The sequence below is a fragment of the Anolis sagrei genome, chromosome 8, assembly GCF_037176765.1.
Source record: "Anolis sagrei isolate rAnoSag1 chromosome 8, rAnoSag1.mat, whole genome shotgun sequence".
Taxonomy (NCBI): Eukaryota; Metazoa; Chordata; class Lepidosauria; order Squamata; family Dactyloidae; genus Anolis; species Anolis sagrei.
In genome coordinates, this window is record NC_090028.1 from 1,865,158 (window position 1) to 1,878,215 (window position 13,058).

Here is a 13,058-nt window from a genome sequence, read left to right on the forward strand (position 1 = left end):
TAGGATTTTTCGGGCTGTATGGCCATGGTCGAGAGCAGGGGTCAGGAACCTTCGGCCCTCCAGGTGTGGTGGACTTCAACTCCCACAATTCCTTGAGGCTCGGCATTCACCCCAAAGGCTTACCTTGGCCTCAAGGAATTGTGGGAGTTGAAGTCCACCACACCTGGAGGGCTGAAGGTTCCCCATGCCTGGTCTAGAGGCATTCTCTCCTGACGTTTCGCCTGCATCTATGGCAAGCATCCTCAGAGGTAGGGAGGCCTGTTGGAACTAGGAAAAGGGGTTGATATATCTGTGGAATGATGACCAGGGTGGGACAAAGGACTCTTGTCTGCTGGAGCGAGGTGTGAATGTTTCAACTGATCACCTTGTTTAGCATTCGATTGCCTGGCAGTGCCTGGAGCAATCTTTTGTTGAGAGGTGGTGAGATGTCCTTGTTTGTTTCCTCTCTGTTGTTGTGCTGTTGTAATTTTAGAGTTTTTTAATACTCTCTCTCTCTCTCTCTTGCAAAATGAGAGTTATGGAGGAGCAAGGAAAGTCATGTGATGGTTGGGGGTCATCACCAGAGGAGGAGGAAGGGGGCCAAGAAGGGGCTGGACACCCTGCTCTCTCTCTCTCTCTGTCTCCCTGGGGGCAGCTCAGAGGCGCCTCTGGGGCTCAAGGGCGCGCTTCCCCGCTCGGCCTCTGGGTGGCAGCAAAGGGCACTTCTCCCAACTGCAGCTACAAGGAAGCAGGCCGAGGAGGGAAGGCTGCCTGTCTGCGCCTGCGCGGAACGGAGTCCCCAAGGGAGGGAGAGGAGAGGCCAACAGGGGGCGCCCCCTTCCCAGATGCAAATGAGCCCCGCCAGAGGGCGGCCAATCAGGAGCGCGGCTGGGGAGGGCGACGTCACTGCAGGCCCCGCCCCTCCCGGCCCGGCCGCCATTTTCCCGGAAGAGGTCTCCTTGGGCGCCTTCCTGCCTTCCTTCCTTCTCCTCGGTTCCGGTCTGTCTCTGCGGGTGTGTCTCCGCCTCTCTCTCTCTCTGGCTTGGGGGGTGTGGAGAAGGCCTGCTTTGTCTTGAGGTGGGTGCAGCACCCTCTCCTGACCTTTCGCCCACCCCTCTGGCTCAAGGCCTCCTACTCAGAGGTTGAGAGGAAACCCTTGGGAAGGAGGCCAGGGAGGGGGAGGGAGGGAGGGAGAGAGAGAGAGAGAGATCTCTCCCTGGGGAAGGAGGACTCTCAAGGGAAGGAGGGAGGGAGCCCACGCCTCTCGGGAAAGGACTCCCCCAGGCAGGAAGCAGCCAGGCTTTGAAGCTGCAAGGCCATTCAAAGAGGTAAGGGAGGTTTATATATATCCCTGTGGAATAATGTCAAGAGTGGGAGAAAGCTAACATCTCTCAGGAAACAATTCCCCCACGCAGGAAGCAGCCAGGCTTTGAAGCTGCAAGGCCATTCAAAGAGGTAAGGGAGGTTTATATATATCCCTGTGGAATAATGTCAAGAGTGGGAGAAAACTAACATCTCTCAGGAAACAATTCCCCCAGGCAGGAAGCAGCCAGGCTTTGAAGCTGCAAAGCTATTCAATGAGGCAAGGGGGGTTTATATATATGCCATGGAATAATGTCGAGGGGGGGGGGAGGAAGCTAACGCCTCTCAGTAAGCAATTCCCCCAGGCAGGAAGCAGCCAGGCTTTGAAGCTGCAAAGCTATTCAATGAGGCAAGGGGGGTTTATATATATGCCATGGAATAATGTTGAGGGGAGGGGGGGAGGAAGCTAACGCCTCTCAGTAAGCAATTCCCCCAGGCAGGAAGCAGCCAGGCTTTGAAGCTGCAAAGCTATTCAATGAGGCAAGGGGGGTTTATATATATGCCATGGAATAATGTTGAGGGGAGGGGGGGAGGAAGCTAACGCCTCTCAGTAAGCAATTCCCCCAGGCAGGAAGCAGCCAGGCTTTGAAGCTGCAAAGCTATTCAATGAGGCAAGGGGGGTTTATATATATGCCATGGAATAATGTTGAGGGGAGGGGGGGAGGAAGCTAACGCCTCTCAGTAAGCAATTCCCCCAGGCAGGAAGCAGCCAGGCTTTGAAGCTGCAAGGCTATCCAATCAGGCAAGGGGGGGTTATATATATCCCTGTGGAATAATGTCAAGGGTGGGAGGAAGCTAACACCTCTCAGTAAACAATTCCCCCAGGCAGGAAGCAGCCAGGCTTTGAAGTTGCAAGGCCATTCAATGCTAATCAAGGTGGCCAAGGGCAACTATCACACTTGTCTCAAGCAGACAAGAGTTCTTTCTCCCACCCTGGGATATATATATATATATATATATATATATATATATATATATATATCCCTCACTGACCTAGTTTCCAACAGGCCTCCCAACCTCTGAACACATCTGCCATAGATGTGGGTGAAATGTCAGGAGAGAATGCTTCTGGAACATGGCCATGCAGCCTGGAAAACTTCCCTGTGGACTGATGCCCAGGGTGGGAGGAAGCTCTCTTGCCTGCTTGAGGCAAGTGTGAATGCTGCCATTGGCCACCTTGATTAGCATTGAATGGCCCAGCAGTTTTCAAGGCTTAGCTTCTTACTGCCTGGGGGAATCCTTTGTTGGGAGGTGATTAGCTGTCCCTGGCGGAGAGAGAGGAGACAGGATGAGGGCCAGGGGTCAAGAGGTCAGGGGAAGTCCTGCGGAAGAAGGAGCAGCTTGTTTTCTGTATTGTCGAAGGCTTTCATGGCCGGAATCATTGGGATGTTGTAGGTTTTTTCGGGCTATATGGTCATGGTCTAGAGGCATTTTCTCCTGACGTTTCGCCTGCATCTATGGCAAGCATCCTCAGAGGTAGTGAGGTCTGTTGGAACTAGGAAAGTGGGTTTATATATCTGTGGAATGACCAGGGTGGGACAAAGGACTCTTGGTTCTTGTGGGTTTTTTTGGGCTATAGGGCCATGTTCTAGAGGCATTCTCTCCTGACATTTCGCCTGCATCTATGGCAAGCATCCTCAGAGGTAGTGAGGTCTGTTGGAACTAGGAAAAAGGATTTATATATCTGTGGAATGACCAGGGTGGGACAAAGGACTCTTGTCTGCTGGAGCTAGGTGGGAATGTTTCAACTGACCACCTTGATTAGCATATAATGGTCTGACAGAGCCTGGGGCAAACTTTCGTTGAGAGGTGATTAGATGTACCATGTACTATGCAGCTGTGGACAAGTCTCCATAGGGACCACCAAACGCAGCAGCATTGCCCAAACACGAGTTCCAACAGACCTCACTCACTGCCTCTGAGGATGCTTGCCATAGAAACGCCAGGAGAGAATGCTCTAGAGGACCATGGCCATATAACCTGAAAAAACCCACAACAACCCAGCTTGTTTTCTGCTTCCCTGGCGATTAGGATCCGAGAGTTGGGAGAGGCCTGGTGGGCCATCATCCAGCCCAGCCCCATTCTGCCAAGAAGCAGAACTATCGCCTTCAAAGCACCCCCGACAGATGGCCACCCAGCCTCTGTTTCAAAGTTACAATTTTTTATATTTATATCACAATTTTATATTAATAATTATATATTTTATATGACATGTAATCTATATAAATAAAAATGTAATCCTAGTTTGTAAGATTAACGTAACTCAAAAACCACTGGACAAATTGACATCACATTTGGACGCAAGACACAGCAGAAGAGACTTAAAAACCAAAAAAATAAAAACAAAAATACATTACAACACATGTGCAAAACCACGTATACATATATGCAAACACATATACACAAATATATATATACACACACACACACACACAAAACTTATACACAGACTGGGCCACAGCAACATGTGGCAGGGGACGGCTCATATTACTAATAATATTACAGTGTAATGGTATGGTACAATATAGTAATATATAATATTAATATTGTGCTGTGGCAAAATTATAATATACTAGCTTGGGGACCCGGTGCTGCCCGGGTTATTAGAGAAAGTGGGTAATGGCGGTTCTGTATGCCAAGTTTGGTCATTATTGGTCATTGGATGATGTTGCATTGTTTTCAGGAAGTGAGTGAAGGTACTTGAAGTCCCATCATCCATGGTCCACCCTCCTCCAAACAGCAGCAGGATATAGAGTGGGTCATGGGGGCTCTGTGTGCCAAGTTTGGTCTTTATCAGTCATTGGATGAGGGTGGCAATGGTTTCAGTAAGTGAGTGAAGATACTGCAAGTCCCATCATCCAAAATCCATCCTCCTTCAAACTGCAGCAGGATGTAGAATGGGTCATGGGGGCTCTGTGTGCTAAGTTTGGTCTTGATCAGTCATTGATTCAGAGTCGCAGTGGTTTCAGTAAGTGAGTAAAGGTACTGCAAGCCCCATCATCCATGGTTAACCCTCCTCCAAAACTGCAGCAGGATGTAGAGTGGGTCATGGGGGCTCTGTTTGCCAAGTTTGGTCTTGATCGGATATTAGATGAGGGGTGCAGCAGTCTTGGGAAGGGAGTGGAGGTACTTGAAGTCCCAGCATCCATTGTCTGTCCTCCCTGAAAGTGCACCAGGATGTAGAGTGGGTTATGGGGACTCTGTGTGCCAAGTTTGGTCTTGATCAGTCATTGGCGAGGGTCTCAGCGGTCTCAGGAAGTGAGTGAAGTGACTGCAAGTCCCAGCATCCATTGTCAAATTCTTCCAAACCGCACCTGGATGTAGAGCTCTCTGCGGGCTCTCTGTGTAAATTGTGGTCCTGATCCATCATTGTTGGCAGTTGTAATGGTCTTAGGAAGGGAGTGCAGGTATTGCAAGTCCCATCGTCCATGGTGCATCCTCCTCCAAACTGCACCAGGATGTAGAGTGCGTCATGGAGACTCAGTGTGCCAAGTTTGGTCTTTCAACAACCCAGCTTGTTTTCTGCTTCCCTGGCGATTAGGATCCGAGAGTTGGGAGAGGCCTGGTGGGCCATCATCCAGCCCAGCCCCATTCTGCCAAGAAGCAGGACAATCGCCTTCAAAGCACCCCCGACAGATGGCCATCCAGCCTCTGTTTCAAAGTTACAATTTTTATATTTATACCAAAATTTTATATTGATAATTATATATTTTATATTACATGTAATCTATATAAATAAAAATGTTACAGACCTCATTATATCTGAGGATGCTTGCCATAGATGCAGGCGAAACGTCAGGAGAAAATGCCTCTAGAACATAGCCAAATAGCCAGAAAAAACCTACAACAACCCAATGTAATGTTTGTTTGTGGGATTAACATAATTCAAAAACCACCGGTGAAATTGATACCACATTTGAACACAATACACCTATCAGGCTAATGGGTCACCATCACTCACAAAAACACTGCAAAACACAGCGGAAGAGACTTAGAAAACCATAAAACAAAAAATAGAGTACAACGCACATGCAAACCACACATACATATATGCAAACACACATATATACAAATATATACACACATATGCACACACAAAACTTATACACAGACTGGGCCACAGCAACATGTGGCAAGCGACGGCTCGTATTACTAATAATATTACAGTGTAATGGTAATATATAATAGTAATATTGTGCTGTGGCAAAATTACAATATATTGTATTTACGTGTTACTTGTAAGCTGCTGTGAGTCCTCTTTGGGGTGAGAAGGGCGGCATTTAAATGTCGTAAATCAGTAAATGGAACTCCTGATTTCTCCCCTGGGCATGCTTAGGAAAGAATGCTCCTTTTTACTGCTGCTCGGTTTCACCATCTCCTTCACATAGAATCCTAGAGTTGGAAGAGGCCTGGTGGGCCATCCAGTCCAACCCCATTCTGCCAATGGCGTTCAAAGCACCCCCAACAGATGGCCATCCAGCCTCTGTTTCAAAGCCTCCAAAGAAGGAGCCTCCACCACACTCCCTCCAGGGCATTGAGCACTGAGGAGAGAATTCCACTGCTGAACAGTTCTCTCTCTCTCTCAAAGTGGGGAAGTTCTTCATGTTCAGGTGGAATCTCCTTCCTTTCCTGAAGTTTGAAGCCTTGGCTCCTTTGCATCTCCAGGGCAGCACAAAGGAAGCCTGTTCCCTCCTCCCTAGGACTTCCCCAGCCTCACATTTGTATACATGGCCCTCATCATGTCTCCTCTCCGCCTTCTCTTCTTCAGGCTAAACATGCCAAGCTTTTTAAGCCACTCCTCATAGGGCTTGTGTTCCAGACCCTTGATCAGTTGAGTCACCCTCTTCCTTTGGACACATTCCAGCTTAGAGCCAACATCTCCCTTCAGTTATGGTGACCAGAATTGGACACAATATTATTCCCAAAATCACCCCAGGGAGAATCGCAGTAGAGTTCTTGCAACCCTGGAGAAGGTAGGATGGGGTAGAGTCCATGACAGACCCCCTGGACCTAAGATCCTACTGGTAAATGCCAGGTCCATCAATGGTAAGACATCTGTCATCCAAGATTTGATTCCGGATGATGGGGCGGACCTGGCTTGCATCACCGAGACCTGGCTGGATGAGCTGGGTGGGGTAAATCTCACCCGGCTGTGCCCACCTGGCTTCGGGGTGCACTAGCAGGCTAAGCCTGTGGGGCGGGGAGGAGGGGTCACGGTGGTCTTTCGGCAGTCCATCTCCGTGATCAGGTGCACTGTTCTGCAGTCCTCTGAGTTTGAGGGTGGAAACCCGTGATAGCTTTGGGATTCTGCTGGTATACCGTCCACCCCACGACACAGCACTCTCCCTGCCTGAGCTAGCAGATGTGATCTCTAATTTGGCCCTGGTATCCCAGCATTTGGTTGTGGTGGGAGACTTTGACATTCATGCAGAGACCACTTTAACAGGCGTGGCTCAAGATTTCATGGTTGCCATGACGACCATGGGACTATCACAAGTAATATCTGGACCCACCCATCAGGCTGGACATACACTTGACCTAGTTTTACTGCGGACAGCGGAGTGGTCAGGGTGGAAGAGCAAAACATTATTCCATTGTCATGGTCTGAGCATCACCTGATCAGCTTTAGGCTCGCTGCGACCTCTAACCTCCGCGGGGGTGGTGGACCCACTAAGATGGTCTGCCCCAGAAGACTGATGGATCCGGATGGATTCCTCAGGACTCTTGGGGTTCTTCCTGTCATGGAGGCTGACGATCATGTTGACATCCTGGTTGATCGCTATAATAGCGAGATGGCTAGGGCGATTGACACGATTGCCCCCGAACGTCTCCTCTTGTTGCACAGAGCTGGCCCAACTCCTTGGTTTACTGAGGATTTGGCCAAGATGAAGTGCACGAGATGGAGTCTAGAGTGCATCTGGAGGAAGTTTCGGGGTGTCTCTGACCGAGCACAGGCTAGAGCTCTATTAGGGCCTATATCGCGGCTTTGCGGGCAGCTAGGAAGACCTTCTCAACTGCCCGCATAGCATCTGCATCCAATAGACCATCTGAGTTGTTTCGGATTGTCTCTCTCCTTCCCATGGAGCAGAGCATGGCGGGTGAACCAGACTCCCTGGGTCTGTCACAATTTGAGCATTATTAGATTGAGTCTTTTATAGGAGTATTCTGCTGATGTAGTCCCAAAGTTGTAAACGAGTGATAGATGTCTTCCATCTGGGATCCAGCTCGGTTTCCAGGCCAGATGTTAACTCTTCTTGATTAGTGTTAGCCTCGTGTGGCTTCCTTCTTTACATCGTAAACATTTATCTTAGCACTGTCCAGTTCTTATCACAGTTTACTTTTCAATTCTTATTAGCGACTTTTAACTATAATCCAGCAGGCAGGTAGTTAGTCATTGCAGGCCTTAATATTTTACTGGTGTAACTCCATCCGTTCATCCTTGCATTCAGTGGCCAATTAGGGAAGTGCGCCCTTGAGCCGTGGAGGCGCCTCTGTGCTGCCATCCTGTGGACAGAGTGGGCAAACCGCCTCTATATGATATTTCCCCCTCTCAAAGGAGGAAGGCAAGAAAGAACAATAAAGAAAGAAGGAAGGCAGAATGAAACCTCCAAGTGGTCTCCAAAAGGTCCCAAATGTTTCCTGCTTCTGAAAGGCTTCCCTGACCAGTGGCAAAGTTACAATTTTTCACCCTTTAGCAGACCTTTATCTGGCAGTTGGGGGAGAAATATCTCCGAACGAGGCATGTTTTTAATAATGTTTTGTTGGAGGCTTTCATGGTCGGAATCGCGGTTGGTGTACATTTTTTGGCCTGTCTGGCCATGTTCCAGCAGCATTCTCTCCTGAAGTTTTGCCTGCACCTGTGGCTAATGGCACCTTCAGAGGTTCTCTTGGCAGCGAAGAAAGTGGAGTAGTGTATATATTCCTGTGGAATAATATCCAGGGCGGGAGAAAGAACCCTTGTCTATTAGAAGCAAGTGTAAATGTTGCAATTGGCAAGCTTGAATTAGCACTGGAGTAGCCATGAAGTCTGCAAAGTCAATCAGTGAGGATATCTGCAGAGAGGCGGCCTGGCCTCTATTGCCTGGAGGCACCCTCTGTTTTAGATGTGTTAACTGGCACCTGATTGCTTGCTGTCTGGAGTTTTCTTGTTTCTGAGTGCTGGACACAGAATCTTATGTGGAAATGCAGAAATGCTGGGCCATTCACACCTGCTTCAAGCAGACAAGGGTTCTTTCTCCCACCCTGGACATTATTCCACAGGGACAGAGACACTCCACTTGCTTCATTGTCCAACTGAGCCCCTGAAGACCCTGATGTTTGCGTTTCTGGGTGTTTCCATTTTTAACATGGCCCATGAAGGGAAAGGGGGAAATCGTGGATGTAAAGAAAGCTTCTCGCCTTAACCTTGATTTTTTGCTTCTTCCTTAACCAGGGAAATGAGGATTCTGTGGAGCCACCCCTTGGATGCAGCAATGAAATCAATAATATAGGAAGAAGAACTTCTCTCTAGGTGAGGGTCTTGCTGAAATCTTGACCTCACATACAGATAAGGAAGGAAAAAAGAAGACTGAAGCATCTGTATTGCAATCAAACACCCATATCATGGCTGACATGAAGGAAAAAGCATTTATATGCCTGGAATGTGAGAAGAGTTTCACTCGGAAGGGTGATCTGAAGCAACATCAAAGGACTCACACGGGGGAGAAACCCTATACATGCCTGGAGTGTGGAAAGAGCTTCACTCAGAGTGGAAATCTAAGTTTACATCAAAGGACTCACACTGGGGAGAAACCCTATACATGCCTGGAATGTGGGCAGAGCTTCAGTAGGGGTGGAAGTCTACGTTCACATCAAAGGATTCATACTGGGAAGAAACCCTATGCATGCTTGGAGTGTGGGCAGAGCTTCACTCAGAGTGGACATCTACGTTTACATCAAAGGACTCACACTGGGGAGAAACCCTATAAATGTATGGAGTGTGGGCAGAGCTTCACTCAGAGTGGACGTCTACGTTCACACCAAAGGATTCACACTGGGGAGAAACCCTATATATGTCTGGAGTGTGGGGAGAGCTTCGCTGAGAGTGGAACTCTACGTACACACCAAAGTATTCACACTGGGGAGAAACCCTATAAATGCCTGAAGTGTGAGAAGAGCTTCACTAAGAGTGGAGATCTACGTTCACATCAAAGGATTCACACTGGGGAGAAACCCTATACATGCCTGAAGTGTGGACAGAGTTTCACTAAGAGTGGAAATCTACGTTCACATCAAAGGATTCACACTGGGGAGAAACTCTATACATGCAGGGAATGTGGAAAGAGATTCACAAAGATTGAAAATCTACATCCCCATCAAAGGACTCACACTGAGGAGAAACCCTATAAACACAATGTGTGAGGAAAGCTTTTCCGAGAGTAGAAATCTACATAGACATAGAATCCACACTGGAGAGAACAGTGGTCTTTGACCCAAAGAGAGTTTCCCAGATAGAACGTTCCAGACCTTTCATGTTGGTGAAACACTTTTTAGACATGAATCCTTTTGTGACACAGTAATTTAGTTTAACAAGCAAACCAGAGGTTAAACAACCTCATATAAGATATTCAATATAATACTATATTACACAATATTAGTTGTACCCAGCCACGTGTTGCTGTGGCCCATTTTGGAGCAATGGGAAAGAGAGAAAAGAGGAAGAGCTGGCTTCTAAGCTATCAATACACAACTGAAGTGGCAAAGTGTCAACATAAAATAGGCGCATTTTAGTCTCGAGGCCAAAGAGTTATATGGATGTGTGGAAGGGCTCCGAGTTTCCTGAGTCCACACTGCCATATAACCCAGTTCAAAGATATTATATAGGTATTGTTGTTGTTGTTATTATAGACATACAGATATTATTATAGGCATATAGATTTTTAAAATTATTATTGATATATAGATACTATAGATATAGATATTATAGGCATATAGGTATTCAGTTCTTGTGGGTTTTTTCGGGCTATATGGCCATGTTCCAGAGGCATTTCTCCTGACGTTTCGCCTGCATCTATGGCAAGCTTCCTCAGAGGGGAGGTCAGCAGACCTCACCTCTGAGGAAGCTTGCCATAGATGCAGGCGAAACGTCAGGAGAAATGCCTCTGGAACATGGCCATATAGCCCGAAAAAACCCACAAGAACTGAGTGATTCTGGCCATGAAAGCCTTCGAAAATACATATAGGTATTATTATTATAGATGTATAGATATTGTTGACAGACAGATATTATAAGTAGAGACATAGATATTATAGACTAGGGCTGGGCGGTTTCGTTTCGTTAATTCGTAATTCGTTAATAATTCGTTAATTTTTTCAATTACAAAACAATAACGAACCATTCTGGAGCAATTTTTTAAAAAAACGAATTTTTAAACACGTTTTGTAAATGCTTCGTATTTCCTTATTGTATTCGTTTCGTTATTGTTCTGAGGTCGTTTTGTTATTATTTCCGCATGTCTGGGGCAAGTTTTTTGTTTAATTAGTGAAAAAAAATTATAATATCACACCAACAGTCAACAACAGAGGGAGAGGGAAGCTTCAGAAGTTTTTGGAGGTTTTTTAGCGTATTTCGCGGTCGCATCCGCCATTAACGAATCGATTCGTTATTGGTTCGGAAATCGATTCGTTAATGTTTTGTAATTTTTTTTCACATTTACGAAATTTCGTAAATATCGAACTTTTTAAAAGGAAAATTTTGTAATTATTTTAAATATCGAAACAAAAAAAACCCCAAATACAAATCGATTTTAGAAACAAAATTTTCCGTTGTTACCCAGGCCTATTATAGACCTATAGATAGTATTATAGGCAAATAGACATTATTATTACAGACATACAGATATTATAGACATGTAGATATTATTGTTATAGATATATAGATATCATAGACACACGCACATACACATATATGTATTATAGTCTTACAGATATTATTATGATAGATATATAGATATTATTGTAGATATAGGTGAGGGTTGCTATAAAGTAAAAATGGATGGCCATCTTTCGGGAATGTTTTGATTGTGCCTTCCTGGACAGCTGAGTTATCACAGAGCATACGTTTTTGTCCTTCCTTTGAATACTGGACTTCATTCCCCAGAATTCCTTCCCATAACTCAATATGGATGAGCTTTCTGGGCACACACACACACACAGAATCCCTCCCGTGTGAGTTCCCAGCAGCCCAGCAGAGGCACCTCCATGCTGCCGACAACCAAGACCCGAGAGGGAAAGGAAAGGAAAGGAAAGGAAAGGAAGGGAAGGGAAGGGAAGGGAAGGGAAGGGAAGGGGGTGGATTTGGAGAAGGGTGTCCTCTCTCCCTCCTTCTCTCTGAATCCTTTGGGAAGAGAGAGGGAGGGGGTAGCAAGAGGGATGTATGGGCCACCTTTCCCTCCCTCTCTCAAGCTGCCTCTCTCTCTCTCAGCTCTTGTTTATTTCCCTGGGTTCAGGAGGGAGGGACCGGGGAGGGTGTTCCTTTAACGCATGCTTTGTATACTCATTTAGGTTTGTGGGGGTTTAAGTTCTTTCTCGTTTTTTTTGTTTTTGTTTTTTTGAGTGATGGACATACATTGCTTTAGTTGGTGTCTTGTGTCCAAATTTGGTGTCAATTCGTCCAGTGGTTTTTGAGTTCTGTTAATCCCGCAAATGAACAATACATTTATATTCTTTATTTAGTTAATGAGAGATCGCTTTTCTCCTAGACCTGTAAGTATACAGAACTCTGTGGTTTTGCATTGATGTTGCATTGGGGACTGTGTGGTGGTGGTTGGGGTGTGGAGGGACGGGTGTGTTGGTTTTGTGATGTGTGCTGAGGAAAGCATTGGATTTGGTTTTGCCATGTACAATGACAATAAAGTTACTCTATAATTCCATTCTATATCATATTTACTCTCTAAACCAGGGGTCCTCAAACTAAGGCCCGGGGGCTGGATACAGCCCTCTAAGGCCATTTACCCGGCCCTTGCTCATGGTCAACCCAAGTCTGAAATGACTTGAAAACACACAACAACAACAACAATCCTATCTCATCAGCCAAAAGCAGGCCCACACTTCCCATTGAATTACTAATAAGTTTATATTTGTTAAAACTGTTCTTCATTTTAATTGTTGTATTGATTTAAAGTGTTTTTTTGCACTACAAATAAGATAAGTGCAGTGTGCAAAGGAATTCATTCATGCTTTTTTCAAATTATAATCCGGCCCTCCAACAGGTTGAAGGACTGTGACCTGGCGAACAACAGCGAAAGCACATTAGGGAAATCATTATGGCCCCAAGTGATACTGATACGTTTCAAGGCTTCTCGGATTGTGAAATGGGGGATGGGGAGGAGAGCAGAGGTGTAAAGAGGTCTGCTCGCGACCCGGAGTCTGAAGGAGAATTACCACGGAAGCGCATTCGGGAAATACTTAGTGCACCAACAGACAAAGAGGATTTCCTGGGGTTTGAAAGGAGTTCTGGATCTGGGAGTGATATGGAGGAGGAGGAATTAGATTGGACCCGTGTGCAACAAATAAGAGACATTTGTAATCAACCCACCTCTAGTGAGGAATTTGAGGGGTTCACTGAGGATTGGCAGCCAGGGACTTCTTGGCAGGATCTGAGCCTTAGCAGACGCTGGCAGAGCTGGAGGGATGGGCACTCAGCTGTGGGGATGGAGGCAGCTGAGAGCGATGAGGAA

The 13,058-nt window shown here is 46.4% G+C and overlaps 1 pseudogene; it reads left to right on the forward strand.

Annotated features, from left to right (window-relative positions):
- The first annotated feature begins 998 nt into the window (after positions 1–998).
- Positions 999–12,251, forward strand: LOC137097557 (zinc finger protein ZFP2-like; annotated as a pseudogene).
- The last annotated feature ends 807 nt before the right edge of the window (positions 12,252–13,058 follow it).